The sequence below is a fragment of the Jaculus jaculus genome, chromosome 11, assembly GCF_020740685.1.
Source record: "Jaculus jaculus isolate mJacJac1 chromosome 11, mJacJac1.mat.Y.cur, whole genome shotgun sequence".
Classification (NCBI taxonomy): domain Eukaryota; kingdom Metazoa; phylum Chordata; class Mammalia; order Rodentia; family Dipodidae; genus Jaculus; species Jaculus jaculus.
Genome location: NC_059112.1, coordinates 58,070,901 through 58,076,552, shown reverse-complemented (window position 1 = coordinate 58,076,552; position 5,652 = coordinate 58,070,901). Strand labels below are relative to the sequence as shown.

Below are 5,652 nucleotides of genomic sequence, written 5' to 3'. Positions count from 1 at the left end.
AAGATCATTTTTTTCTATCTCTGTGAAGAATGCTGTTGGAATTTTTATTGGTATTGCATTAAATCTGTGTACTGTTTTTGGTGACATTGCCATATTCACAATATTAACTCTACCTATCCAGGAGAATAGGAGGTCTTTCCATCTTCTAAAGTCCTTCTCAATTTCTTTCTTGAGTGTTTTTATGTCTTCATTGTATAGGTTTTTTACATCCTTAGTGTGGTACTTTGAATGGATGGTCTCCAATATATTCAGGATCTTCTTAAAGGTTGTTATTGAGCTCTGCAGCCATTCAGGATCCTTGCATCTAAGTTCATATAGAGGCCTATAGTTTTCTTGTTGTATCTTTCCTGGTTTTGGTATTAAAGTGATGATATTTTCATAAAAGGAGTTGGGGAGCATTCCCTGTTTTCCAGTTATGTGAAACAGTTTTAGGAAAATTGGTTTCAGCTCTTAAATGAAGGTTTGATAGAATTCAGCTAAGAATTTTGTGGAGTAGAGGTTTTACAAGTATGTCCTGATGATTCTTCCAGTTTGATACCTGTTGTGAGAGCTCAACAAAACCATAGATCACTGACTAGGAAGATTGTCATAATTCCCTGCATGTTATCAGATCACAATGCTATATTGCTAGAAATCAACAACAAAAGACCCACCAAGAATCCCAACAGCACCTGGAAACTGAACAGCACACTTTTAAACAATAAATGGATAGTGGACAAAATAAAAAGTGAAATTTCTATAAATGAATGATGATGAGAATGCATCATACCAAAACTTATGAGACACAACAAAGGCAGTCCTCAGGGGAAAATTTATAGCACTAAATGCCTTCATAACAAAGACAAATAGATCCCAAATCAATAATCTAACCATCCACCTAAAGGCACTGGAAAAGCAAGAGGAATCCAACCCAAAAAGCTCCAGAAGGAAAGAAATAATTAAGATCAAAGCAGAAATTAATAAATTGGAAACTAAAAAGACAAGTAAGAAAATTGAAAAAACAAATAGTTGGTTCTTTGATAAAATAAACAAGATTGAAAAACCCCTGGCCAATTTGATCAAAAAAAAAAAAAAAGAGAGAGATGCTTCAAATTAAGAAAATTTGAAATGAAAAAAGGAGAGATCACATGGACACAAGTGAAATTGGGAGAATCATCAGGACTTATTTCAAAAACCTCTACTCCACAAAACTGGATAATATGGAGGAAATGGATAAATTTCTGGACACATACCATCTATCAAAGCTAAACTCAGAGCAGATTAATCTCCTAAACAAATGTATCACACTCATTGAGATTGAAAAAGTAATTTAAAAAAAAAAACTCCCCAAAAAGAACAGCCCAAGACCACATGGCTTCTCAGCTGAATCCTATCAAACCTTTATGGAAGAACTCAAACCAATCTTCCTCAAACTGTGCCATACAACTGGAGAACAGAGAAAGCTCCCCGACTCCTATGGAGGTAGTATCACCCTAACTCCAAAACCAGACAGAGATGCCACAAGAAAAGGAAACTACAGGCCTATTTCCCTGATGAACTTAGATGGAAAGATCCTGAATAAAATCCTCACAAACTGGGCTGGAGAGATGGCTTAGCGGTTAGACGCTTGCCTGTGAAGCCTAAGGACCCCAGTTCGAGGCTCGGTTCCCCAGGTCCCACGTTAGCCAGATGCACAAGGGGGCGCACGCATCTGGAGTTCGTTTGCAGAGGCTGGAGGCCCTGGCGTGCCCATTCTCTCTCTCTCCCTCTATCTGTCTTTCTCTCTGTGTCTGTCGCTCTCAAATAAATAAATAAAAAATTTAAAAAAAAATCCTCACAAACTGAACCCAACACATCAAAAGCATTGTCCACCTTGATCAAGTGGGATTCATCCCAGGAATGCAGTGGTGGTTCAACAAATGGAAATCTGTCAATGTAATATACCACATGAACAAGATTAAACACAAAAACCACATGATCATTTCAATCATTGCAGAAAAGGACTTTGACAAAATGCAACATCACTTAATGATCAAAGCACTGCAGAGAATTGGCATGGTTGGTTCATATCTTAACATGATAAAGGCAAATAGATCCCAAATCATGATAAAGATCCTAAGGGCCAAATAATACTTAATGGAGAGAGACTGAAGGAATTCCCATTGAGATCAGGACCAAGACAAGGTTGTCCACTCTCACCTCTGCTCTTCACGATAGTACTGGAAGTCCTAGCTCAAGCAATAAGATAGGAGAAAGAAATAAAAGGGGTACAATTTGGAAAAGAAGAAGTTAAGTTAGCGCTATTCACTGATGACATGCTTGTATACATAAGAGACCCAAGAGACTCAAAAACTCCCAAAACTCTTTTTTTTTCCTCAATTTTTATTAACATTTTTCATGATTATAAAAAATATCCCATGGTAATACCCTTCATCTCCCTCCCACTTTCCCCTTTGAAATTCCATTCTCCATCATATCCCCTCCCCATCTCAATCATTGTACTTACATATATACAATACCAACCTATTAAGTACCCTCCTCCCTTCATTTCTCTTCCCTTTATATCTCCTTTTTTTTTTTAGATATTTCAAATACAACTTTATTCTGATTCTAAATGAAAAGGAATAGGAGTGACAGTAACAAATTCACCACTGAATATTGTGATGTGACTGTAGCAGTCTTATCTTTGAAACTCAAGAAGGAAACAAATGCGTTTCAAACAGCTAAATATGCAAGTCCAAAAAATGAAGGTATGTTTTTAACTGCCACATTCACTCCAAAGCCCATTCATCTCCTTCAGCATCCCAAAGATGAGGCACACCTTCTGCTTAGCTAGGTAATATAGGTGGCACACACGCTGCACCGCTGACATCACAGGACAGTTGCCTATAAAACTAGACTTCTGACGCAGGCCCCAGCTTCACTTTCTCACAGGTCGTCATCCTTATCTGGGAGGGCAGTTGTCTGCGCAACCCCTAAATTGTGCTCATACTGCGCTGCCAACACTGGGTCCATGACCACCTCAGGCAGGGCAAGAGCAGGCATAGCAACGAACTCCAAGTTAGGGTCTCCAATGAGTTTTCCAGCAAGCCAGAGGAAGGGCTTCTCAAAGTTGTAGTTGCTTTTGGCAGAAATATCATAGTACTGGAGATTCTTCTTTTGGTGGAAGACAATAGATTTTTGCCTTCACTTTCCTGTCCTTAATATCCACTTTGTTGCCACATAACACAATGGGATGTTTTCACATACTTGTACCAGATCTCTATGCCAGTTAGGCACATTCTTGTAGGTGACTCTTGATGTTACATCAAACATAATAATGGCACACTGGGCTTGGATGGGACAGCCATCTTGCAGTTCCCCAAATTTTTCCTGGCTGGCGGTGTCCCACACATTGAACTTGAGGGGCCCTCTGTTGGTGTGGAACACGAGCAGGTGCACCTTGATGCCCAGCATGGCCACGTACTTCTTCTCACACTCCCCGGTCAAGTGGTGCTTCATGAAAGTCATGTTCCCAGTGCCACCATCACCTACCAGCACGAGCTTGAACTGGACCTGTGGCTCTCCCTACACGGCCATGGCAGCGATCCTTCCAGAAGCATCTCTGCGCCCATACGACTGAGGCTGGAAAGATGGTGGAAGCGCGATTCAAATCTATATCTCCTTTTTAACTTACTGTCCTCTGCTCCTGAGTTTTTTCCTTCTCACACAGAAGCCCAATCATTTGTAGCTCGGATCCACATATGAGGGAGAACATGTGGCGCTTGGCTTTCTGGAACTGTCAATCCCAAAACTCTTGAAGGTGAATAACTCCTATAGCAAAGTACCAGGATACAAAATCAATGCACAAAAATCAGTAGCCTTTCTATATGCAAATGACAAAGATACAGAGAAATAAATAGGGACATGGTCCCATTTTCAATAGCAACACAACAATAACAACAAAAACCTTGGAATAATGTTAACCAAGGAAGTGAAAGATCTATACAATGAAAACATAAAAACACTCAAAAAAGAAATTGAGGAGGACTTGAGAAAATTGAAAGACCTCCCATGCTCCTAGATAGGCAAAATTAACATTGTGAAGATGGTAATCCTACCAAAGGCAATATACAGATTTAATGCAATTCCAATTAAGATCCCAACAGTGTTCTTCACAGACATAGAAAAAAATGATCTCAAATTTCATATGGAAAGGCAGAAGGCCTCAGATATCCAAGCACATCCTCAGCAAATGAAATACATCTAGAGGCATCATCATACCTGATCTATAGCTATATTACAAAGCCATTGTAATAAAAACAGCATGGTACTGGCATAAAAATTAGGTGTATAGACCAATGGAATGGAATTTAGGACCCAGTCTTTGGGTCAAGAAAATACAGCTACTTGATATTTGACAAAGGCCCTAACAATATAGGCTGGAAAAAAGACAGCATCTTCAACAAATGGTGCTGGACAAACTGGATAACAATATGCAGGAAATTGAAACTTGATCCACACATTTCACCATGTACAACACTCAAGTCCAAATGGAACAAAGACCTCAATATAAGGCCAGAAATTTAGCTATTACTGGAAGATAATATAGGAGGAACTTTCCATGATCTAGGAATGGAAAAAGACTTTCTGAAAAAAACCCCAGTAGCACATGATCTTAAACAGTCACTCAACCAATGGGATCTCATGAAACTGAAGAGTTTCTTTACAGACAAGCATATCATAAGCAAAGCTAATAGATTACCCACATAATGGGAGAAAATATTTGTTGAATTGTTTAATATACATCTGACAGAGGCCTAATCTCTAAAATCTGCAAATAACTCAAAAACCTAAACAATAAAAAGTCAAACAACCCACTCACAAAATGGGGTAAAGAGCTGGACAGGCAGTTCACAGAGAAAGAAACACAAATGGCAAGCACACACTTAAGAAAATGTTCATCATCCCTAATCATCAGGGAAATGCAAATTAAAACAACTATGAGTTTCCACCTTACCCCAGTAAGGATAGCAAACATCAAAAAATCAAATGAAAATAAATGCTGGCAAGGATGTGGAGAAATAGGAACCCTCATCCACTGTTGGTGGGAATGTAAGATGGTGCAACCACTTTGGAAAGCAATATGGACTCCTAAAAAAGCTGACTCTAGAATTACCAACGAACCCAGTTATTCCCTTACTTGGCATGTACCCTAAAACCTTTAAACCTTAGTCCAGAGAGATTTGTTCAACCATGTTTATAGCAGCTCAATTTGTAATAGTTAAGAGCTGGAATCAACCCAGTTGCCCATCACTAGAAGAATGGATAACTAAGATGTGGTATATCTACACAATGGAATTCTATATAGCAGTAAGAAAAAATGACACAATTAAATTTGAGGAAAAATGGTTGAACCTGGAACAGATCATTGTCAGTGAACTTACCCAATCACAGAAAAAAAATCGCCACATAGTCTCCACTCATCTACAGCACCTAACCTGAATCTACCCAAGATGCCTACATACCCAGCAAGCATCTCGTGGACTAGACACTAGGATGGGTGGGAAGGGAGGGGAGGTTAAGGGAGGGTGTGGGAAAGACAAAGCTAGACCCAAACGGCAATGGTACTATAAAATTCTACATCCTAAAAGGTAGACCAAATGGCTGAACCTTCACCAGGTCCTTAGAGGG

General features: G+C 39.3%; 1 pseudogene; it reads right to left on the bottom strand.

The window, feature by feature from the left end:
• Positions 1-2,669: 2,669 nt before the first annotated feature.
• Positions 2,670-3,558, bottom strand: LOC101614865 (annotated as a pseudogene).
• Between the last annotated feature and the right edge of the window lie 2,094 nt (positions 3,559-5,652).